This window comes from Chrysemys picta, chromosome 1 (assembly GCF_011386835.1).
Source record: "Chrysemys picta bellii isolate R12L10 chromosome 1, ASM1138683v2, whole genome shotgun sequence".
Lineage (NCBI taxonomy): Eukaryota > Metazoa > Chordata > Testudines > Emydidae > Chrysemys > Chrysemys picta.
Window position 1 is genome coordinate 157,017,885 of NC_088791.1, and position 26,365 is coordinate 157,044,249.

A 26,365-nucleotide genomic window follows, 5' to 3' on the forward strand; every position below is an offset into this window, starting at 1 on the left:
ACATAGTCCACATTCGGATAATCCATTGATCTCACAGTATGTGGGACTAGATGTCTCATGATGAAAGCCATACATTTTACCAAAGTCCAGGAAATCCCTATTCTTGAACTGTGGTCCATTGCCAGTTATTGTTCTTGAAATTCCATGATGTGCAAATCAGATTTACGATGCCTGACTATTGGTGCTGCTGTGGTATCTTCAAGTGTGTTTACTTCTGGGAAATTGGGTAGGTACTCCATTATAAATACATGATCATGTCTTCTCAAGATGAACATGTGAATTCCAACTTTGTCTCGTAGAATCTCAAGTTGTTCATATGGTACCATTGGTTTTTTCATCTGGGAATCTTTATATTTCTGACATGTTCCACTCCCGCTCACCATTTCTTCAATGTCACTGTTCATTTGTGGCCACAATAAAACTTCTCCTTTTTTGATTTGGTCATTCCCAGGTGCCCTTCATATATCTGTATTTCCCTCCTCATCTCTGTGGGAAGCACAATCTGTGTTCCCTTCAAGAGCACTTCTGAGATCACTGATAGGGAATAGGCAGGTAGGAAATGTTTTTTTCCTCCTTTACACTTGTATCTCTGCTTACATCATTTTATCTTTAGCCTAAAAATGAACCATGTGACATTTAGCATATTCACATGTATGTTAACTGCTGGATCCAGATCATCAGGCTGTATATTGTCAGATGGAACATATGATCTTGTTAATGTGTCTACCCTTACTAAGTGGCATCCAGGTTAGAACTCCAGGATCACATCATGCTTTTGTAATTTCAAAAGTAGTCACTGTATTCTTGGTTATGCCTCACAAAGTCCCTTTTGTGTACTGCAATCAATGGACTGTGACCAATTTCTGCTTTGAAGATATGACCACAGAGAAAGTGATGAAATCGTGTACATCCATACACCAGACCTAATGTCTCTCTTTCAATTTGTGCCTATATATTCTCTGCAGCTGTCACAGCCCTTGATGCATTTGAGGCTGGCAACCAATCAGTTCCATGATACTGAAATACTACTATTCCCAGCTCTCATTTCAAGTTGTCTGTGGAGAGTTTAATGTCTTTCAATCAGTCAAAAAATTGCAGCACTGGAGCTGGTATCAGAATGTGCTTTAAATCACATTAGGCATCTACACTCATTTGGTGACCTTGTGAAATGTCTTAGATGAACTGTGTGTGCAGTACAGGTAGACATGTATTTGCTGACATAATTCAACACACCTAGCAGCCTTTGAATTATCTTTCTATCTTCAGGTCTCAGTATGTTCAGTATTGCTTCAATCTTTGATTCACTGGGCAAGATTCCCTTGGAGGTCAGTCTCTCTCCCAAGTATGTTATTTCCATTGCTTGAAATTGACCTTATTCACCTTAAGGTTATTAGCTCTCGCAATTTCCAAATACTTTCTTCAGTTGTTCAATGGCAGTGCTGCCCCAAAATTATTATACATCATCAATGTACACTTTCACACCTGCTAATTCCTCTCACATCTGGCTCATTGTACGGGGAAATACTTCTGGAGCCGAATATAGTGTCTTGGGAAGTAGTTTGTGCCAAATGGTGGGTTGAAAGCGCAGATCTTGGAGCTCTGAGTATCTGAGAGGATATGCCAAAATCCAAATGAAGCAACTAATTTGCTGAATAATTTGGCTCCTGTTATCTCAGACAACAGTTCACTTTTTTGAGGCCAAGTGGAAGTTTTCTCTTTTTATGTTTTTGTTCACTCCTTAGGGTCCATACACAGCCATTGTCCCCCTCATTTTTCATTAAGGAGTGAACCCAATTGGTTGGTGGTTCTATTCTCTGAATGATACCATTTACTGTCATGTTTCATAGCTGTTCTTTTAGCCTTTTTCTTAAGGCTTGTGGAACTTTTCATCCAACATGTAATTAATGTTACTTACCTTCTGGAAATTGGAGTTCTTCGAGATGTGTCGTCCCTTTGGGCTATTCACTGTGGGTGTGCATGTGCTCCATGCATCTGAGACCATCAGATTTTCAGTAGCGGTGTCCATTGGTCTGTGTCTGCACCTTATGCTTCCTTGTGCTCTGAAATGAGGATTTCTGTCTCAGCATGAAGTGTCCTAGGAAACCACAGCCTGCATCCACTGGTGCTGGAACAATTTATATAGTGGGGGTGATGAAAGCCATTGAATCAAACGTATATGATGGAAACCACTTCAAGCCAGCGGGTGAAGCCACACCCCCTAGTTCCAGCACCTGTGCTGGCATCTAGAGTCTACAGGAAGTGTGGCATCTCTACACTTGTTGGAGGACTTATTCTCCTATAGCACAACTCAGGGAAACCTTAGTGGCCACGAGGAGTGACCAGAATAAGGGGCCACAGGTTACATTTTAAAAACTCTTAAATAGAACACGTTTGCTCAAAAATAGACATTTCAGTTCAATGCAGGATATACAGTCCTATACAATCTAGCCCTGGACAACAGCCAAGTCTGATAACGTACAATTTTGTAGATTCATCAGGTTAAGCAAGTTCATTTAGATCTTAGAGTTTAGGTGTTTGTGTCAGTCCATCAAATTCTCACTCTCTTTGTTCCCCTGCTAATATAATATCCTCTTAGAGGCCCACCTGGGAGAGAGTGTTTCCTTCTCTGTGCCATCAACCCCACTTCCTTCCAAAGTGCCTGCGGATTATGCTCTCCAGTCACATAGGTATGGTAGATATGACCCTTCATTAGCACTGTGACGCGTGGCTAGAAAGGGTTAAATATCCTGCAAAATAAATAACCCTCAAAAGACATGTGGGGAGATAATGTTTGTGTTTTTGTGTATTTACATAATGTATGAGTAGGGTTGACAATGTAATCAACAGTCCCTGTCTATGCTGTATTCTGATATAATTTAAATGAATTGTAAACACGGGATATCTCGGTATTCATCTCTCTTTGAAATGTACTGTGAATGGTGGAGGAACAATTATGTTAATTCGTATAGCTAAGTACCAGTGATGCACTTCCTTCGAAGTCATCCTAATTACCTTTTGTTCCCTGAGGAGCTCCAACTTGTCAAAAGACATGAAATTGTATAAAAGATCCTTGGATCCTGATTCTGTCATCTCAGATCTGCTTAGGCTTCATCAGGGGACGTTTGAGTTGCAAGACTGAGGTCCCATTTACGCTGGTACGCCCTGAATATGATATTTGGACACTGGACTATAAACTATGAACTATTTCTGAAAGAACCCTTTGCAACTACAAAGCTCACTATCTCTGTTATGAATTTGCACCTAAATGAATTGAAGTCATGTCTGTATGTATATTGATCTTCTAACATACTCTCTCTTTTGTTTTTTAATAAATTTTAGTTTAGTTAATAAGAATTGGCTGTAGTGCATATTTGGGTAAGAACTGAAACATTCATTAACCTGGGAGATAATGTGTCCAATCCTTTGGGATTGGTAGAACCTTTTCTTTTATATGATGAAATAAGATTTACAGAAATTTTCATCATATTTGATGTGGGTACCTGGATGGAGGCCTGACCCTGGATCACTTTAAGGGAACTGTGTTGTTTGGATTTGGGGGAGCAACTTCTCTGGCTGTACTGAGAAGGCATTAGCGACAAGCCAGATAAGGCATCCTGCTTTTGTAAGTGATAGGTTCACTCTCTGTTCCACCACCCAAAAGGAAGCTTGTAGAGTTACCAACTTCTACACAACCTGCTGTAACCCTGCAGTGTATTCTATGGCCTGGTTATTTGAATGCAGAGCAGTCCATCCAACGGTTCAACCCCACCAACCAATCCATCCAAGTCCATACTGGAATATATTTGTGTATCTGTGCAAATGATCCATCAGTTGCTTCTCAGGATACTTGTCACATACTGTTACTAACAGGCACTCCATGGGGAACAAGGAAAACTGACAGCTATCTTTAAACATTTCTTTATAAATCCTAATCTCGCATATCCAGAAAGGGAAGAGTGAGAGTCTTTAACAGTAAGTCATCAATACCCCTTCTCTTGTATCTAGCCTGGTACTCTACTGGTTACATAAATCTAAGAGCGGACAAATGGTGTCCATGATATAACCTCACAAACAATGCACCACCTGTTCACTACCTGTCTGAGTTTTGGACCACACTACGGTGCAAGATCCTTGTCCTCTTTCAGCTTGGAATGAAAATAAGAGCAGGCTCTGAACACAATAACAAATGTCCTATATGCACACGTCTCCAGTTTGAGTATGTCTTAATGAACTATTTCTTATTCTACATGACATCTGGACTTGGCACCTATTCTGGAAACAGTCATTCATATCCCAGCAATATAGTAGGTGGCTTCAAACTATCATTGTTTATGACACCACGTCAACTCCAGTTCTAGCAATGCTATAAATGTTTTGTTGCGTATGCTCAAATGCCACAAGGCCAGATTCTGCCACTCTTACTCAGATTAAGCAGTACCTTACTCTGTGGATAGTTATGGGTTGCTCACAGAGTAAAGTACTACTCAATGTGAGTAAATGTGGCAGCACCTCTCCCACAGAATTAAGACAAAACCAGTTCCTCCTTCATATTATCGGTTGTGTTTCCTAAGTGTCCCTTTCAATGTTCCAGAATCTGGTTTATTAATAAATTGTTGACTTGTACCTTTATTGACATGTTAGTGACTTGATGTCCATGCACCGATGGAACAGTTTACTGCATGGATGCTGTTATTTAAAGGAACAGTTGTCTGTATCAATTTCCCTATTGATACAGCATAACACCTATACTGGTGTTTATTCTCATATAAGGTTATTGCATTTTCACTTAATGCTTTTGATCTGGATAACTAAATAAAAGTGCTAGTAAGGGTTTTGGTGCTGTTTCACTTTTTCTTTCAGTACCACACCACAGCAGCTGTATCTCACATCTTCCAGAACTAACAGACTCCTTGTGACCCAAAGCACCCCTATATTCTCACTGTATGCACCACTTCAATAATACTTGTACAAAATATGCCTTGTTAGGTATCATATGAAAGCCAATAACACACTGGTTATTAATATTGTTGTAAAATGCATGTGTTAACTTATATGTGAAGTTATGACTTCTCTCAGCATGATGTTTAAGCCAGACAAGACAGCCTAGCCCAGGTGATAAACACGTCTGTCTTAGACAATGGAGTATGGGTTTACCTCAATTTACATATGAGCAGTAAATAAAGCTATCAAGCTAAACCAGTAGAGGGTATCTTGTTCCTGAACTCAAGAGACAGAGAATTAACAATGGTTCTTGCACTCCAGAGAAACACAGGAGACTGAATCCCCAGGATGCCTTTCTGACTTGTAAGATAAAGAAATCCCTGTGGGATTGTAATGGGATACACTCACTCCTGGAGCACCTTCTTGTGGCTGGATCTGGGGGTAGCTCTCTCCTGGTCTGGCGCCTCCTTCCATTGGTTCTTGCACCCTGGCCTCTCTTTGGGTCTTGGCTGGGTCTTGGCTGCTAGAGGAACCCAGACCTGCTCACTACTCCAGGATCCAGCTCAGGGGACCCTATCATCAGTAGCCAAGGTCTAAACAGCCTCAATCCTCACGGTTCTTTCCCTGGGCTTCGTCCTACTCTGCCTTCCACAGGCTTTCTTCCCCAAAATTCCTCTGGGTAAGCCCTTCCCACATGGCAAGGATCATGGGGCTTTCACTCCCCTTGGGTTTTTTCCTGCCCCACCTCTCTGCACCCAGAGTGTGACTGCAGACTCTCTCCCTACATCCCCCTTCTGCTGCAAACTTCCTGGCTTTATACAAGCTCAGCCAGGTCCTGCCAAGCTGGGCTTCATCATCAATTAGCTTTTTTCAGTCCCTAGCTCGCTCCCTGGTGTGACCTATATGGTTAATTGGCTCTTTCTGAGCCACCTTAACCCCTTCAGGGCTAGTGTGGAATGAACTCCCCATCACAACAATACACATAACAGAGAGAGAATCCATCTTAAGAGACGGGGGCAATGGATCAGTGTTCTCATCACGCAACCCATGAGTACCAAGTTCATACCGGAGAAGCTGATTATCCAATCAGCAGACTGCATTCAAAGTCCTTTCTAGGGCCGAATCTCGGTCACTTGTCAGCCGACATTCCTGATGCAATTCCACTCCCCTCCCGCAACATTCGAGCCATCAGACTAGTCCTGAGAATACTGCAGCTCAATGCTGAGGGATTGCCAGCAGCTGAATGCAGCATTAACAGTGATTTATCCTAATTTCATTGCTTGAAACATAAATCCCACACAGTCCACCTCAGAGTCACCCTAGAGAGGTCTTCCCCATATCTTAACCACCTGAGGACACTGCAGCTAAGGTAAGGAGGCAGAACAACTATCTAAGCAAATTGGTTGGCACTTCTAGGGGAGCAAACTCCTATTATCTGGGTTAGCCCTCTGTTACTCTGCAGCAGAATACTGTGCTCCGGTCTGGCTCCATTCACTTCACATCAAGTTGATTGACACACAACTATACTCAACCATGTGCACCATAGCTGGTATGATTCAACCCACATCAGTACCAGAAGCACACATCCATTAAGCACATCCATTGTGAGGATGCTACAGCCAGAATGGTTAAGAAGATCAAATACACACACCTTTTTGATCATCCAAGAGTAAGTACGCTTGCTGTCGAAGCACCCATTGTGGGCCCTCTAGCCTGCCCAGATTTCTCTGTGATGACTACTTGGCTTGAAGAATGGTCTGCAGCTGACATCAGAAACAAGTCTCTTATAACTGACTCAACCATGAGTCTATCCAGTTTTGACTTCCCATGCTGTTCATGGGCCTTTCTGAACCGATTGTGAATGGTCCAGGGTCAATGTATAGCCAGCCTTCATACCTGGAGCCAATGAGAGGTTCCCACATACAGTTGTGGCCAGAGACAGACAATGTTACACATCACTGGTTGACTGCCTTCTGACCAGATTTAATGGTGGTCTGGGGGCTCTGCACTTTGCTGATGAAGCTGCCGCAAATTGGCTTGGCAAGCTCCGCATCTGATAAGAAGATCTTAAGCAATTTGATCTCAGTGATGGCTCCTGGCCAGTAAACAGCTGGAAAGGAGACTGTGGATAAAAGAAACCATCTTGAACAAAGACTGTATCTTGCCAGATAAAGATTTAGACTTTTAGATGCATGTTTTCCTTTTACTTGCTCTACCTTTCTCTCTTTCACTTGATATCATTTAATCCATGGTCTTTTGTTAATAAATTTGTTTTACTTTTACTATAAACCATCTCAGTGCTGTGTTTGAAGAGAAGGGTGTATTTACCCCAATTAAATTAACAAGTTATGATGTACTGACTCTTTAACAAAGCAGCAAACTTAATATCTCCTGTGAATACACAGTGGTAGGGGCCGTGCATTGCAAAGAAACAAAGAAGAGCTGTGGGGCTGGACTTCACTGACTGTTCCTTGCCAGGTGAGATTTGGGCCAGGAGAGCCTTGAGCAGTTTGCTGGTGAGGAAGACTGGCTGGTGCAGCAGGGAGCTGACATACAGTCTAATCACCAGCAAAACTCACTATTGCCGAGGCAGAGAGATAGTACAGTGTCTCACAGCTCTCAGTATTCCCAGCAATATATTACACGCCCCCAGGCACTAGACATCTAAATACAGAAATACACACTCTCTCTCTCTCTCTAAATATGGTAACCATGCGCATGTACGCTTTCATACATATTTATCACAAATTTATCACATTTCTTTAAACACATCCAGTGCTATAATTCCAAACCTTTTTTTTCAATCCACACATAGCAGATTCCCCTTTATTGTCTCCCTTATTAAGCATCACATCTGCTTAGCAGGGACATTTGCCAGGTAACTTTCTCCAGACTGTACTATTTAATGACTCCTGGTCGTGAAAATTAAATAACATGTCTTGAAGTGGGATGCAAGTTTGTTCATATTAGTTAATAGGTGTGGATTCGTGTTTGCTGGCATAATTCCTCATTATTAAGCCCTTTGTTCTCTTCATGCCACTCCTTTGCTCTAATGTGTCTGGTAAAGGAGTCAAAATAACATTAACATAAATATTTAACTGTTTTAATGACTAAGAACAATTAATGAAATAAAATGTAAACTCTCCCAGGACAATGTAGTCCTGTGAGCCACTGCATAATGTGCTGCAGCAGTCAAAAATGCAAAGAAAATGTTAGGATTCAAAGAATGGGAACAATTCTGAATATGATATAATGCCATTATGTAAGTTAATAGTATCCTCTTACCTAAAATACTGGGTTCAGTTCTGATCACACTCATCGCAAAAAAGGATAGAATAAAATAAAGCAGGCTCAGAGCTGGGTGACAAAATGGTAAGAGGCAAGAAGAGAGACTAAAGGGATCGTTAACTGTTTATTTTACAGAGGAGATAAACAGAAAAATGAGAGGAATACAAAATAATGGATGGCACTGAGGAGGTAAATCAGACACTTCTATTTACCTTCTTTCATAACATAGGAACAGGGGAACATTCAATTAAAAAGAAAAGCAACAACTTCTAAAAGATGAAATTCTTTTTTTGTTTGGTTTTGGATACACAACATGTTCCTGGCCTGTGTGAGTCACTTCTGTAGACATTATTGAGGCCAAGATCTCAGCTGGATTAAGAAAACAATTAGATTTTTATCCGGATAACTAAAACTATTCACAGGTGCATTAGACAGGATAAAACCATTTTTAGAAGGGATGTAACGCTCCTGTTTTATGATACAAGGCAGCTATTGTCATGGATTTATGAAGAAACTTCCCCTGTGGGCATAATTGTGCACTCTGGGGTTTCTTTCACCTATCTCTGAAGCATCCAGTTCTGGCCACTGTCAGAGATATGATACTGGACTAGATGAACCACGGATAACCACCACGCTAGTAATTCCTATATTCTCCTCCCACTCCCATCTTTGTGCCATCTATCACGTAGCTCTCTATGCATGGAACACACTTGCAACCAGTTCCTTTCTTTTTCATCATTCAAATCATTCCCTCCATGGGGCATTCAAACAACACTAACTAACATCGGTCAGAGAACCAGGGAGTGTGACAGAAATGAGTGGGAAGGAAAATAAATTAAACAACGAATAATGTAGCAGCACTAGTCAGATGTACTCATAAAAAACGCAGGTTACTACATAATCTATTATTGTAAATCTCATCCTTTTCTCTATTCCCCCTCCTTCCCACTTGTTGCTCTAAAGTATCATATCTAAAATTAGACTGTAAGCAACCTGAGACAGAGCATACATCTTTTATATATTCTACGAGGTGCCTTCTACCCCCTGGAAGCTGTAGAATAATAAGCTTTTTTGTTGTTGCTATGTTGTCTTTATAAACTGAAGATAAAAAAAATATTTTTGACTCTTTAGGTGAGTAAGGTCCACTCAGTCTGGGTACGAGGTCACTGAAAAATAGTAGGATTTTGTTGTTTAAACAAACAAAAAACAAAAAACAAAACAAAACAAAACACTCTTGATCTACAACATACCCATTAACTTAGGAGAATTTTATTTCCCGGAGCTGCCAGCACAAAGAGAAATATTTAGCTCTGTGTAAAGTTTCAGCTGGGGGAAACCCCCCAAATTACTATGCTCTTGCTTGAAATCTCAGATTACTGGAGGGGGGGGGGGGGTTAAAAAAATCAGGCAAACAGTTTCACATCTTTTTCTTACCTCTGTCATTTAAAATTACCTAATTCTTCAGTGAACTGGATAATTAATCTTAATGCAGTTCTTTGATATTCTGTCTTTTCCTGTTCTCCATAAATTACTTCAAGCGTACATTGTGTGACTGCTTCAGTCAAGTTCTCCTCTAAATTAAACTGCTGCAGAACAAAACCATCTTCTAGCTCATCCTAGCTCAGTTAGAAGTTGCCCCACTACCTCCACAGTGGTGCTGACCAGCATTGCTGGTCTTAAAGTGGGGTTAGGAGAGGAGAAAGCTGCATTTTGAAGTACTACCACACTACTATTCCCCAAGGCAGCATGTGAGAGATAAACTCTCACTTTCCTTCCCAGCCTAACCATGATGCTTATTAATGCCTGGGGAACAGATTAGCTGCTTTTAACTGAAATAGGCTGAACTGGGAGCTGAATAGCAGCTGTCACAGGGGCAGATTAAAGAAAGAGGCATCTTGGAGGTAGAGAGATGTCTAGTCTAGTAGAGAGAGAGGAAGCGCTGAAGGTAGGGGGAACCAGCAGTTGGAACTGCCTACTGGATGGAATCAGGATTACTCAGATATGTGCTAAAGGCCTATACTGCTAATATCAAAAGCAGGTTATCCTTCAGTTCAAATGGTAGAGTCCTAGGCTTGTGGTGAAGGAGTATCTGAGTTCTTCCCTTCAGCTAACATGAAGTCCTTAATTTCCATGGTGTGATATCCTAGTAAATGGTCAAATGGTTGCCAAGCAGATTTATTACAAAACAAAAACTACATTTTACCATCCTTTTGTTCTGTGTGTGTACAGCCCTAAGCACAATGGGGTCCTGGTCTATGACTGGGCCTTCTACAGTAGTAGCAATACACCTCTACCTCGATAGAACGCTGTCCTTGGGAGCCAAAAAATCTTACCGCGTTATAGGTGAAACCGTGTTATATTGCACTTGCTTTGATCCGCCGGAGTGCGCAGCCCCGCCCCCCCGGAGCACTGCTTTACCGCGTTATATCCGAATTCATGTTACATCGGGTGGCGTTATATCGGGGTAGAGGTGTAATAATAATAATAATAATAATAGGAGAGATCAACACATCATCAAAATCAGCTACAAGAAAAGTGGTTCCTCCCCTCGCTTCCAAAGCATTTCTGGTAAATTGGACCGAGAAAAGACTCAAATGGCAAAACATTTCTGCCTCCTTTCTGTCCGCCCTCCCAAAAAGACTGTATTCATAGGTGCTGGAACTAGAGGTGCTGGGGTGCGACAGCACCTCCTGGCTTGAAGTGGTTTCCATTGTATCCAGGGTTTACAGTTTGGTTCAATGGCTCTCAGCACCCCACACTACACAAACTGCTCCAACACCATTGACTGTATTCCTTCTCCCCCGCCCTTCCTCCTCCCAGTAAGCAGCGTACTGAAGCACTACTGAGAAATCAAGAAGACTGAAAAAAACCCAAAATGTGTCCCTCTTGGCTAAGGATTAGCAAAACATGTTAAAGTTCAGACAATAAAACAAGATTAAATATTAGAAAGCATTAAGATAGCAAGTATAATGACAGAAAATGAAAAATTAATGTTCAATCACATCAAAGGGCAGAATAATTATAGCTCACTGGAAATCTTTGATGCTATATGGAAAGACAGACTGACTCAGCAAAGTGCCTTTCTTCTTTAAAAATTAATACAGATCTTTCCTTTCCAATTTATTGCACTGAGAAAGACTTTCCAACTTAGTAAAACTTGTGGAAGAAACTTCTTCAGGGCCTTTCTGGTCATGGGTCCATGACAGGCCCCTCACATAGAATGCATTCAAATACTCAGATATCTTAGCACTTGGGTTCTAAAAGCAATAAAGCAAGTAGTTGGGAACTACCAGAATAATTACTAGTAGGCACAGTTCACAGGGGCACGTGAAGTTTTGCCTTACAATGACTGTGTCACCCTTAGTTCTAGCTCCTATGTCAACCTTTGCTCAGTCGGTCCTTGGCGGCAGAGGTGGCAACCTGGTTCAATGGTTACATCAGGTGATTACCTTTGATTCTTGCCTATGGTTTGTACTCCACTCCTCTCACCAACCACAGCAATCCATCCAGTCCATCTCTTCTTTCCCTCACTCATATGCACTGGGCTTTCCTTTTCCAGAACAGGCTTCCCCATTTATTCAGGGCAGTGGGCCTCCTGAGATCCCAAATGGACTCCAGAATCCCTTACTTTAACTGCAATGAGGCTTCTGAAAGAGTGCGTCTGTAGCCAAAGAAAGCCTTGTAACGCACATCTGAAACCCACGGGCACCTGCCATATGCGACTGAGCAGAAATAGGCACAATGCCTGTCCTGTTCAGGAATGACCAAGATGGTCTTAATGCCTTTCCAGGATATTTTAGTTAACCTTCTTCCTTTGATTAGTGTCAACTTGAACTAAAAACCCTACCATTTCAGCTGACAAGAACAGTGCTTGATGGTGAGGTTTCATGTTATTTTTAGATTTGCTCGGACATGGTCCAACATGGTTAGTATGCAGACATTAATATCTGTCATACTCTGTATCTGCAAAGAATTCTTCATGGAGCATTTCTAAGAATTACCTCCCCTTCAACTCCCCTTTCCAGCTTCTTCTTTCAACACCCTCCACCCCCAACCAGAGCTGATGCTTCCAAACCCGTCGTGAGTTCACCTTGATTCACTAACTGGAAGTTAACCAGAACAGAAAAAGGAATATGTCTACAAGTGACAGACAGGTAGAACTGTCTAACCTAGCACACTGAAATAACTTATACGGACCTGTGTCATATGAGATTAGCTCTACAATGCTCTAAATTAAGCTCAGGTTGCAGACTGACTACAATTCAGCGTCCAGATTACTCGATATTTAAAAAAAATATTGCATCAAAAGATATCATTACAAAAAGGAGGAAATATACAAACATGACAGAGGAGGAGTGGCTACAGGTAAAAATAGCCGGTTATCTCTTTCTAACCAGCAGTACCTCCTGATGCTAACCAGAATGATTGTGTTACCCTATAACTGAGGGGTCTGATGTAGTTCACTTTTGCTTTCTGACATAATGAGGCAAGTGGGACCGCAATGCTCTTTTACAGGGACAGAAGGCAAATGATTTTAGAAAATGTATCTATTTACCTGGTTTTGAAATCCTAGGTGGTCAAAGTACAAACCAGCAAATACAGTGTTAAGGATCTGACAGCCCATTTTACTGTTTCCCATTCTAGTTAACTTCCTCATAACTAGCACCTCACTGGAACAACTGGTGCTTCAAGATGCCTTTATATTTTAACATGATGTACAAAACAGACCTGTTACCTATGGCAATGTTAAAATAATTGACACTATAGTGAAGGTTCAGACGCACTTTCGTCTCTCACAAATCTCCCGGCTGCTTAAATTTCTCAAAAATTATCTTTGTACTAAAATTTTGCATGTTCTTTCTGCTCATAAGTTATTAAAAAAATATATTTCCAGAAAGTCACTTTGGCTTTATTGAGGTAACATGGAAAATGAGGATCTCAGCTGTTTAAAAGTGTTTCAGATGCTTATTAAAACAACAATAAAATAAATATTTCACACTTATTTAGGGCCTTTCTTTCTGATGGATTCCAAGATGCTTCTATTCTATTCTTGCATGTACAAGAACCACTTCACAATCAACTCAAATGCTGCCAACGCTGGATTTAACATTGCAAGCAACACTACCCACCATTTAAAACAGCAAGAGAACACTGTATCCAACTGAAATCAAAAGGGAATTGAGAGTCTGAATGTAATAACCACCTTAAAATTTGGACAGGAGACAGGGGTTAACACCTCTAGTCTTGTGAAAAGTGCCACAGAATTTTAATGACAACAACTGTCCAGGAACTATGATTTTACTCAGAAGATGAATCAACTGAAAAGAATCATCTAGCTGAACAACAGTGCTCTGCTTCAAAAATGCCTCTTTGTGGAAATATTAAACCACACCCACATACCCCATTTATTTAATACTTTTAAAGAACCTCCATATGGGGCATTTCCCTTAACAGTGAATATTCATATATTACCAGCATTCACTACATTATAAGTACTTTCCAAACATTCCAAGGCGCCCCCAGTCTACAGACAAACGACGAGACAAAAGTTAGGGGAAAGGAAACAGCTACAGTCAATTTATATACGAGTCAACTTAATTCACTATAAGCAGCAAGATAGAAATGGGTCTTTTAGAAGGATTAATATGTGGACAACCAATGCAAAATATCCATAGAGAACTCTCAATAGGCATGAGTTAATGTTTAACTCTATAGTTAAAGGGGTTGCCTCAGACTATGAGGTTTAGGAACCTCCAGAACTTACACAGCCACCTTGCATCTACCCCAGAATTTATCTGCAGAAAAGGGCATTGGTAATAAACACCAAAAGAATTAACAATTAACAAGAAAGGATTTTTTCTTACTCAGTTTGTTTGGGAACAAAGCAATGACTGACTTTCTGAAATCATGATCCTTCCTAAATTTTATTATGACGCGAGGCATGGCGAGGGGAGAGAAGTCTGACATTATTGCTGGTGAAATGTAGTGGACTGACAGCTCTAGAGCCTGAAGTTCTCCATACACAGAAGTCATGATACATAGGCGGTGGTAGTGCAAGCTTCCCTCACATAGCCCCACCAATGCACCTCAAACCTGACCTAGAGGAGCTCCCCCCAACACTTCAACAGAGGATTTGGTCTTAACAGCCCATTCAATTCTAATATATAACAGCCTGCACTATGCTAGGTAAAGCAACTGGCAGAGATATACCACAAGCACAGGCCTCTTTATTAAAAACATGCTCAAGATACCACAGGAATGCAGTACCAGAAATCAGAAACCCTGCTAATCCATTCCATAAACTAGATTATAGATTATTTTCTATGCTAGTCCTGATATCATCTGGCATCAGAATAAGGAAACATGCTACCATAACATCATAAAGGTATCAGAGAGTCAACCCACAGCCCTGAGAATGTATATGAAGAAAACAGGAGTTGTCTGGAGGCGGCCTAATTCATTTTTCATATTCTCTCAAAGTCAAACACCAATTTCCTTTATTACAGCTAGCTTTTCAGCCTACAGGAGCCATCCATAAAGATGTTATGATACACAGTTCTAATAGACATTCCATTTAATTAATAACAGGTTTCATTTTTTATGATATCTTTGACTCTAGCATTGCTGTTCAAAGTTAGAATACTGCTGTTTTGCTTGCCTCTACTGCTATTCAATCTCTTTTATTTTATTTTATTTGTAGGCATATAGTATCACTCATGGCTATAATGCCCCTGATTTCCTTTCTGAGGCTTGTTTTACCATTAAGAATAGTGTGGCATGCATATGAACTAGCTGAAGCAATCTCAAAAATAATACCTATCTTTAAAAAGGGGAACAAAGAGGACCAGAGGGATTATATACCAGTCAGCCTAACTTTGATACAGGAACAAATTATTAAACAATCCATTTGTAAGCACCTAGAGTATAGTAGGGCTATAAGAAATAGACAGCAAGGATTTGTCAAGAACAAATCATGCCAAACCAACCTCATTTCCTCCTTTGACAAGTTTACTGAGTTAGTGGATAAGGAGGAAGCAGTAGATATCTTCATTTTAGAAAGGCTCTTGACAAAGTCCCCCAGGACATTCTCATACGCAAACTAGGGAAATGTGGTCTAGATGAAATTACTACAAGGTGAGGGTACAGCTGGTTGAAAAAAAATGTACTCAAAGCATAGTTATCAACAGTTCATTGTCAAACTGGGAGGGCATACTTAGGTAGGGTTGTGCAGGGGTCTGCCCTGGGTCTGGTATTATTCAATATTTTCATTGATAACTTGGATAAAGGAGAGGAGAGTATGCTTATAAAATCTACAGACACACCAAACTGGGAGGGGTTGCAAGTATTTTGGAGGGCAGGATTACAATTAAAAACAACCTTGACAAATTGGAGAATTGGTCTGAATCCAACAAGAAATGTCATGCCCTTCCTACTCATCTTACTTCAAGGCTCTGTAATGTTTAAGGCTGGAAGGTACAAAATGATTCAAAGCAATATCCCATCTGTTATCCCTGTTCTAAACTTGTATGCAGAGTGTGTCTGAAATGACCAAATAAAGAGCGGTATCTCTTGATCTAGACTGTAATTACCATAAAAATAGAGTTCATACCTACACTTGTTTGCTACAAACAGATGGCTGCTTGCTTTTTTGTCCCATTACACTGCAGCTCTGTCCCATTAGATCCTCTTTGTGGAGAGTGACAGCCTGTGAGGTCAGTTTTCTGACAAGGTCATTTGCCTTCAGAGTATGAAGAGAACGGCACAGAAAGTGGGTTGGGTTATATTTAGAGTTTGGTCCAAGTCAGTGCCATGGTTCCCCACTGTCTCTCCCTTGCAGCACTGTCTCGCGTCTCTGGGTATAACTCTGCTGCTGCTACTCAGCCTACAGAATACAAACAGAAAAATCATTCTGAATTACTGTTGTGACTAGGTTTCTCAACTTGCTAAAACAAGTGAATTGGGAGCTCAGAGGAGGAAACATCAATTTCCTTCATTCTGCATCTTTAAATAGACAATTTTCTTTATGAAAGTGGATTTGCCCCTTTGGAGTGAATGAGAGGAAGGAAATTGTCCAGAATACAGCAGAGGAAGATTTCCTGCACTAAGGTAAGTTTGTTTTACCTTGATGATATCATCATCATTGAGAAATTGGGTCGTTTGTTTAATGCACCAGACATGATTCTTCTGTTAGACCTCTACTCTATTTACCCTTAACATGAATGTTTTTTTGGGTTAATGACCTGAATATGGGTCTGGACAAATTCTCAGCTATTTGACTGATGATATATAAAATATCAATTTGCATATTAATATGGGAAGTAAACAGGAAAATAATTAAGAATACACCAGCACGTGCAATACAGTATCCATGTCTGATTAAATCAGATTTATGAACCTCACAGTAAATATTACAGATTTAGTATTAGAAAGTGCACTCCAAGAAAAGAAACCGTTACATTCTGAAAGTAAGCAAAAAGCGTGTGTATGTGAGAATATATGTGAATGTATGCATGTGTGTGTAGTTAGTGATTATATTATATTTATGTGCATTAAGTGTATGCAGGTTCCGAAAATATGCTTTCCCTTGACAGAAAGCATGCAAAATAGGGTTCACTGCAGGCAGCAAGGATCATTTTAAATAAAGGTCACTCAAAAAGGTGCTCAGGCTCTCTCACATTTCCAAAGAAGTTGCACAGCTTCAGGGCAGCTATAGGCAGGATACAGGGGTCATATGATAGAGGTGTTTTCTTTTCAACAGAATGCTTCAGACTGGTAGCGCATTGTTTCCTTATAAAACTTAAAAGCAAAAGTATTTTAATTGTTTTCCTTATCTACTTTAATCTGTTATGATGTTTAAAAGAAAAACATGGACAGAATACAACATGCCATATGTAGTAAGGGTTAGGAAGAAATCTATCCAACTAGAGGGGTGATGTTACTGAATCGTACAATGCTAATTTCCTTTCCACAGGAATGTGATGAACAAAGGAATCTGTTTATAATGAAGTCTGATATAAACGAATCTCTGTTCATAATGAAGTAAAGAATCCTGAATTGTTTCAGTGCATCATGGCATGCACCTTGCAATTCTTAACATTACAATGAATTTCTAATTAGAGCTAAACACTTCTGTAGGGTGAAAAAATGGCTTTCCTCTATGAGGCTTTCCTGTGTATTCTCCAGTCACATTAAGTTCTTGTTTTAATGCAAACTGTGAAATGATGCTCAAACAATAATACTAGCACACCTGAAGTATTACAAACCTTATAAGTACAGTACACTTAATAAAATAAATATTTTGTTACTGCCAGACCATTCCTTGGTCCTGAAGGCCTTATGGAGTCATCTTAGTGGAGATATACCAACAGAACTAAGGTGTAAGAGCAGTTTAATGCAATAGCCTTGTGCGTGGTTATTTATGTCCTTAGCCTTAATAAACAGCTCTACAAGTCTCACTCATTCAATGCTAATGTGCTAGGATCCTCAAATGTAATATTTTAGAGTCTATTTTTGTTTTTGATTTGCTCATGTACCATCCATTGGTGCTAATGAATGTTATACGGACGACTGATAAGGCTGTTACTAGCCCCCAAATGTGTGACACGGTCTGGGTCCATCCCTTGTTCTGCTGGCTGGCAGAACAAATAAAAGAGCCCCTAACACACTTCAGGTCACATGACATCACCATACAATGTCATGAGTCAACATAAGGAGGTTGTGTTGCTATGTGATGAGGATATGTCACAATGTGTTAATGGAACATGGATGTATACACCAATGCGACACCACAATGGCTTTCTGAAAAGCAAACACAAATAGGTGTCAATTCTAGAAAACACTCAGCCAATAAGTTTCATTGTGAACAAAAGCTCCAGACATTTTTGACACCGTACTACTAGAAGTTCTCCTTTCTGTCCCCAGTGCAAACTTGTTGCAAAAGCCTATACCTCAGTTGATGCATTTGAAGGCTGGTGGCCTTTATTTTAGGAAGAATAATAAGGCAACAGGAGAGCACTACCACTCATATGGAGTTAGTTCATCTATGCAATGCCGTCCAGTTCAATTAATTAATTCCTGTCTCCTTTTTCTAATATATCTGCTATTAAACTCTTTTGTATAGTATATTACTTTAGGCTATAAAAGTATAATGCTTACATTCTGGCATAGTCTCACATGCTGAAGGAATCTATCTTGATCACTTCTCTTAACTTATAAAAAATCACTCTCTGATGTTTCCTTCTTTCCAATTTCATTTAGCAACGTACTTGCAAGACCTGAGTATTTGACTGATTTTTGGCACAATGAAAGACATAATGGCTAACATCCATTTCCACAAAAGTGCTTCCTAACAATTCATGGATCTTAACGAATAACTGTTAAAGGAATCTGTCATAGTGTAGATTTGGGCTAAGTAGGAGGTGATCATTCAGATTTTCTGGAGGATTTTTTAATGTGAGGAAATTGGAGGACAACATACTATATGTTGGGCTGTAGAAGAAGTGCTAATGTGTTTCTAAAGTTCATTACCAGGTAAGGACTTAATAGTATTAAGCAGTTACCAACATAAACTAAAAATAGCAACAAGTCTTTGTAGACAGAATTGTTTTTACGTGGATGGGAGATGAGAGAAATATATGAGGAGTGCTTGTCTGTTGATTACCCATATGCTGCCAGCTATCCAGGCAGAGCTCCAAGGGCACATTCATCAATTCATAGATTCCAAGGCCAGAAGGAACTGTTGTGAACCACTGTGACCATCTAGTCTGATTTTCTGTATAACAGGCCAGACAACTTCCCCAAAATAATTCGTAGTGCAGATCTTTTAGAAAAACATCCAATCTTGATTTTAAAACTGCCATTAATGGAGAATCCACCACAACCCCTGGTAAATCATTCCAATGGCTAATTACTCTCAACATTAGAAATTTAGGCCTCATTTCCAATTTAAATTTGTCTAGCTTCAACTTCCAGCCATTGCATCATATTATACCTTTCTCTGCTAGATTGAGGAGCCTGACAGTAATTAAGTCATCCCTTAACCTTCTCTTTATTAAACCAGTGGTTCTCAACTAGGGGTACATGTAACTGTGGGGGTACGAAGAAGTCTTCCAGAGGATACATCAACTCATCTACAGATTTGCCTAGTTTTACAACAGGCTACTTAAAAAGCACTAGCAAAATCAATACAAACTAAAATTTCACAGACAAAATGAGAACAAAAGCAATTTGTCAATAACAGTGCACTGAGACACTTTTGTATTTTTATGTCTGATTTTGTAAGCAAGTAGTTTTTAAGTGAGGTGAATCTTGGGGGGTACAGAAGATAAATCCGATTCCTGAAAGGGGTACAGTAGTCTGGAAAGGTTGAGAACCACTGTATTAAACTAACTAGATCAAGCTCCTTGAGTCTATCCCTATACTACTTGTTTTCTAATCCTTTAGTTATTCTTGTGGCTCTTCTATGAACACTCCAATTTAACAACATCCTTCTTGAATTGTGAGCAGCAGAACTGGACACAGTGTTCCAGTGGCCATCACACCAGTGCTAAAAACTGAGGTAAAATAATAATTCTGCTGCTGACAGAGTAAACAGATGGGTGACCAAATCCAAACAACACGCGTATCAGCTGGAATTATTCAACCATATTCAGATAACCAGTACTGATGCTAATATGCTTGCCTACACCGAGCACCTCCCAATGTAACCAAACAGCAACTGTAGCTGGGGTATTCCGTTCAGTCCTGCTGTCCCTGAGCCAAAAGGGACTGGAATCACTACTCAGGCTCTGAGGTGGGGCCAGAGTATGTGACAATTTTCCCAAGTGACTCCCTTTGGCTGGTGATCAGGATGAAGAGGGCACTGTGCATAGCGTCCCTCAGCCAAAGGGAAAGTAATGCGATGGGAGAGGAGAGGGCTGCAATGGAAGAGGGAAGAAAGAGAGAAAGTGGCCAAAATATATTCAAAACTAAATCACTGTCTAATTAGCTGCAATTCAGTTGCTCTCATTAATAGGCATTTATTCTGTGGCAGCAACTTGAGGGGAACCAGGTTGGAGCCCCATTGTGCTAGTTTCAGTATAGAGAAAATGGCAGTCCTTGCCCTCACCCAGCTTACAGTCTAGGATTCTTCATTAAGTCATCTCAAGAACTGGACACAGATTTCCCATGGAATAATCATGCTGCATTTCATGTTTTATGCAGGCATGCTGTGCTTGCAAATTAACTCATTTCAAAACTGTTTCATGCTGATTATCGTGACTCTCAGTGGGCACTATTACAGGAGGAATGATAATGGAGATGGTGCTCTCACGTATGCAAAAGGAGAATGACGGGCTGGCTATTACATAGCCAACAAGGACAACAACAAAAATTCAAAACTGGAGTTAAGCAAAGAATTCACCACATCATTTTTTATTTTCTGCTGAAGAATCTATTTTCCCGCCACATTTTACTGGTGACAGGGAGGAAGAAAAATCAGAGTTGATACTCACAACAAGCCACACAGCCCCAAGCTTCGTCTGACCTGCTTTTACAAATCCATCTCTCACAATGCGACAGAAAAAAAGAAAAAACTTGTCCATGGGGTCGCCCGCTGGATTTCACCCTCTGTGCACCATACAAATAACATCTTAGTGACATCTCAGCGTAGAACAACAGATATTCTGCGCTGAGAAAAACAATTGAGTCTACAGCCTGTGTGCTCTTTCTCAGTCTGGGACATTGTTGGAGTGAACACAAGCATCTCCAACACTGTATTTCAACTGTGCATTAGAAAATATTATCCCCATATGGGGAAATTCACCCTTACTCTCCCAAAAGCACCTCGCTTTGTGTTTCTATCCAAGGAGAGGCAGGGGACAGCCACCTGCAGTCATGGGCAGGCTACAGGGGCTAACACAGCCTCTTTGTGACTGCTATAACAATTTATGGGCTGGTATATTGACTGCTACTCCTCTGTCCTCCAAGCACAGATTCCTGGACACTGTATCCACTTAGACATGGGCCTAGTGATCCCTCCATCAACATATGCCCCAATACTCTCCTCTGTAACAGATTATTCAGAATTGGTGAAGAACCTACTATTGTGGCAGAAAGAGAACAGAGAGTCCCCCCTGTGTGGGATCAATTTTGCCCTTAGAGCCAACTCCTGGGGAAAATGGCACAACTTGAGTAAATGGGCTGTGTGCTCAGATTATAGCATGCAAAAAGCACAAGAATGAAACTGTAATCTGTAACCACCACATGTAGTAGCCAGTGCCCACCTGAGCTTTGCAGGTACCACATGGTACCTCAGATGCAGCCCCACTGTTGTCCCATATGCAGATGCTTTGGCCATGCTCCCATCCTACCCCTAACCCTCACCTACAGGCAAATTAGGGAGTTCTACCGCCTGGATACCCATTGTCCAGCCACTCACACAACACAAAGGACTGGCTGCAGGGAGGGCATGTCATGGTTTGCCGCTTTGATTCTCTTAGAGGAGAGAATTTTTTAAAATGCCCCTTAGGCTTTGTTGGGTGAGGAGGGAGAATAACAATGAAATCTTTATTTAAGAAAATAAAAAAAAGATGACAAAGAAGAGAATTAAAATGACAAAGTCACAGTATTTGAACCATTTGATTTGCCATGCAAAGAAACATCCCAGTTCTGTGTGCATCAGTTTATACATTTTCAGGTTAAAGATCATTATCTATACCTTACATATCCACTTTCAGCTGTATACAAAAAGTGATGACTTTTACTGGACCATGTCTTGCATTATATTCAAAATTTAATATAGCTGTTTACAGCTTCCAGGCTACTGACAAACTAGAGCAGTAAACTGAAAATGAGTATTAAGGTTGGAGATCTATTTCTTTCCATGGCAACAGATATTCTATAGCAGGTTCACAGATAGATCCTTGCTCCTACAAGGGATTAGCTTAGAAAAGTCCAGAAGGAAGACAGTAGTAGGGGGAAATTACTATAACATTTACTATAACAATTACTATGAGTTCAGAATGTACATTTAATCTCTCAGTATGCTAAATAAAGTCCACAAGTTAAATAGAGGAGCTGAAAAGCCTAGAAAAGCATTGGCAGCAATGCCAAAACTTTGCTGAAGTGACCTTTCTAAGAACAGTGTAGCTGTAGACATCAATGCCAGCTGCCGAGGGAGTGTAATACTGTACATGCAGTGCTGATTTAACGGTACATTTCATTCTAAGATTACTTTGTTTTATTAAAAATATTTTTCAATAACATTCACATTTGCATGATATGGCCATAATTATACAGGAAAAGGCAGCTAAAATTTATTTTATATTATATATTTTTTTCATTCATTCCTCAGGCAAATATTTCATCTTCAGTTATATATACTAAATGTCACCAGCTTCAGATAACCTGCACAAGGACTAAAAAATTAAATCTAAGTATAATGACTCTACTGAGTTCCACTCTCTTTCCTACTGCAAAGAGGAGATGTATTTGTGCATATCTATGCATTTTATATACAGAGAAATATGAATTGAAGACCAACTCCAACAGACAATCCCCTGCTTTAAGCAAACATTTTAAAGTAACCTTTCTAATTCATTTTGTCCAACTTTTATTCAAAGCCACCTTTTCTAAGAGTCGTTTATTGCTGGCCCCATGGCTGGTCATTTACACAGAAAGTAAGAACAGTGTGAAAACTCTCTTATGCACAAAATGAACACTATTTTAAAAAATCAATATTTAGCATGCCATTACATTTTACTTAACCACAGTATACCACAAACAACGCTGCATGAGAGAGAATGCATAACCAAGAGAGGAAAAAATGCAGGACACTCCCAACATAGACCTTTGGATGATAAATATTTGGGAAGATCTCTCTATGAAGTTCAACAGCTTGAAAAATAATGTGCATAGTACAATGAAAACTGGATATGTTAGGCCACATGTGTTTGTCTTAGTTACATGAGTAGTTCCATCCAGTAAGATAACTTATGAAAGTAAAACAGGCAGAAAATGTTACTTATTTTCACATCCCTTGTTTGGTGGAGTAGAATTAAGGGATGAAAAGGGCAGTGCTTGCTCTTTTGCCAAGAGCCATTAGGAGTGGTGATCCCCAAATGAAAGAGGAACAAGCATTTGGCTTGTAAATTGTTAATCAGAGTCACTCACTACACAGGGGACTCCATTGGTGTTGGTGTCACCTTGTGAAATCATTTTAAGGTTTGGTACCTTTTGTTGGGTCTGCAGGAATGCGATGCCAAGATCAGCTGTTTGAATTCCCAGTTTGGAACATAAACACGTGCTGTAGCTGCTTATGCAAGTAAAGTGGGGCTCAGATATCCTGCTGATGAGGATGGTATTAGATTCTGAATGAAACAGAACTAGCTACTACTTCAGTTTCAGTCAGTTACTGCAAAAGTCATCCTACTGCTATCCCAAAAATAAGCAAAACGCAACATATCTTTAGGTTTCAAAATTAAACTCTACCATTAACTATATCAATAATTAGGAGGTGAAATCCCACTTGGAAAGGGGGGTGAATACATAGTTTATTTGTACTCGTGAAAAGTGACAGATTAAAACCAATTGGATGGACACAAAAGTAGCGCAGTCAGTTGCTCTGCAGTTCTTCCTACATAGCTGTGCCAGTGCACATCAAGCCTCAGCAGCAACATCCCATGCTGTTTGACTGCTCAGGAGCGCAGTCAGCAAAATTATTTAATTTTTTTTTTTCCTGTGGACAAGCAGACATTTCAAGTTCAGACTGAGATGACCCAACTCTGTCAGTTTGTAACACAGAACTTGAGCCTACATCTCTAGGGAAAAACTAGAGCATTAATCCCCCCATTATAACTACGTTCACCTGACTGCTAGTCAGTCTATGTAGAGGGACACACAGCCTAATTATAGAGGGAACAGTCCTTAAAAATTTTCCTTGGGGTTGATCTCATGAATCCTAATTCTCTCCCATTTTATAAATCCCACCCAGTTTGCTCTTGTGGAAGGGTTGCTGTTAAGTTGTAAGAGATGCCCCCTCCAGCCAGTGGAACACGACACAAGAAGTCAACAGCAGGTCTCATTAAGTAATGCAGAGCATTATTATCAGGCCATTGGAGCAATCAGGGCTGGCTCCTTCTCTGTCATCTTCTAAAGAGTGCCTGCATAATTGAAGACAATCTATCTATATATAAGTTTTACATTATTTTAGAGAAGGTAAAACACTAACTGTTTGGCAGTTTCAGATTTTACAATTGTTGAAGGTATATTAAAGGCATTCATTTATGTTGCACATATTCTTTGCATTCTGTATAAATACCTCTTGCATACATTCAGAGGAGGTGGCTCCAGACAGTACATTTGTAGTGCAGCTATATGCAGATCTGTGGAAGGGCTGTCTAGTGGTTGTATTCGGTGTCGGGGGTAAAGATGCCTAGATTTTACTCCTAGCTCTAATATTGACTTGCTGGGATCTTTGGCAAGTCACTAAACCTCTTTCTGCCTCAGTTTGCCCATTTGAAAAAAGGACCCACTAACACTTTCTACTGTCAGGACAGAGCATCATCAGCTGAGCCTGAGGACTAGTCAGCCCCACCTCCAGGCAGATAAATGAGCTCAGCTGGGTTCAGGGGCGCTGGAACAATTTGTATAGTGGGGATGCTGAGAGCTATTGAACCAAACTGTATACCCTGGAATGTATATGATGTATTTGATGGAAATCACTTCAAGCCAGGGGTGCAGCCACACACCAGGCACCCCTACTCCAGCACCTATGGCTGGGTTGTGGTAGGACTGCCTGACTGGCAACCCACCTGATTGGCTGAAGGGAGCCAGCAGCAGTAGCAGGTTGCTGGTTGCTCAATGCTTTGCCCGCTGCTGTGATTGCTCATGCTCCAGCCTTGCTCCTGACTTGTTCCTGCCCTACCTCAGCCCTGTGTCCCTTTCCTGGCTCCAGCTCTGACCCTTGGCTCTGGTTCCTGGCTCCTGAGTCCGGCTCTGATCCTTGGCTTTGCTTCCTGGCTCCGACCACTAGCCTCCAGCTCCAGCTCTGGTTCCTGGCCACCCCCAGTCTGGTTCTAACCACTGAACTGGTCTGCCAGCGCTTGGGCTCTTGACACCTACCTTACTGAGGTGGTTTGAAGCTTAATTAATATTTGTAAAAGGCTACGGGATCCTTGGGAGAAAGTGCTGCAGAAGCATAAAGAATAATTAGTTAATTTACTACCTTCATTTTTCCCTTGTACAATAAGGACAGAAGGAACACAGAGTCTCTGCATGATCCACTGAAAAAGAAGTAGTGCTTTGTAATGAGCTCCATGTACCAGCCTTCAAAATGTCAAGAAGAAAAACTAACCTGAGGCTGGCTCTACACAGCTCTGGCTGAATGAGATAGAATTTAACCCTGAAATTACAGTTCTGAAAATTCTGCATAGTAATAAGAAATATTTAAAGTGTCACTTTCTCATAGCTCTATTAGACCAAAACTGTCTAGGAGAATGTGTTTGCATCGAACAAAAAATGGAGATGGATCAGTCCTATCCATAGGGCTTGACTGTTGCACATAACCCAAGGAATTACTGGAGAAAGATTTTGTAAAGCTAGGGTTGGAATACATGGCACAGAGGACACAGAAGCAGTATTTTCTCTAGACCCTGCCCTCAGTGCAGGAGACAATGCCTCATAATGCAGATATCCTCTGATTCCCTGCACAATTTCACACTCTATGAATTTCTCACTCTAGGCCAGGGGTCGGCAACATTTGGCACGCGGCTCGCCAGGGTAAGCACCCTGCGGGCTGGGCCGGTTTATTTACCTGCTGACGCGGCAGGTTCGGCCGATCGCGGCTCCCACTGGCCGCGGTTTGCTGTCCCGGGCCAATGGGGGCAGCGGGAAGCCATGGCCAGCACATCCCTCGCCCATGCCGCTTCCCGCCGCCCCCATTGGCCTGGGACGGTGAACCGCGGCCAGTGGGGGCCGCGATCGACCGAACCTGCCATGTCAGCTTACCCTGGCGAGCTGCGTGCCAAAGGTTGCCGACCTCTGCTCTAGGCCCTGCGAGGAACTGTGGTTTCTTCCTCTTGTTTCCTTTATAGCAAAATCAATGCCAGGAAAACACACAAAGGTGGAACTTTACCATTGATACAAAGGAGTCTGGATA

General features: G+C 40.8%; 2 protein-coding genes across 13 annotated transcripts in view; one reads left to right on the plus strand and one right to left on the minus strand.

Moving 5' to 3' along the window:
- Window positions 1–26,365, minus strand: part of CMSS1 (cms1 ribosomal small subunit homolog) — a 363,702-nt gene that overhangs the window by 38,829 nt on the left and 298,508 nt on the right. The window contains exon 2 of one of the 9 annotated variants that reach the window (XM_065587686.1): window positions 1,916–2,060. The exons of 4 other annotated variants lie outside the window; for them this stretch is intronic. The gene's annotated coding sequence lies outside the window, so the exon portion shown is untranslated. Of the gene's footprint in view, window positions 1–1,915; window positions 2,061–6,592; window positions 7,059–11,678; window positions 12,070–15,838; window positions 15,983–26,365 lie in introns of those variants that run through there. 4 more of the 9 variants (XM_024100669.3, XM_024100623.3, XM_024100833.3 and 1 more) reach the window with 4 other exon arrangements.
- The window catches only part of FILIP1L (filamin A interacting protein 1 like), a 303,273-nt gene continuing 292,912 nt past the window's right edge, over window positions 16,005–26,365 (plus strand). For 3 of the 4 annotated variants that reach the window (XM_005283529.5, XM_005283531.5, XM_005283533.5), the window contains exon 1: window positions 16,056–16,335. The gene's annotated coding sequence lies outside the window, so the exon portion shown is untranslated. Of the gene's footprint in view, window positions 16,336–26,365 lie in introns of all 4 variants that reach the window. The other variant, XM_065587585.1, reaches the window with a different exon arrangement.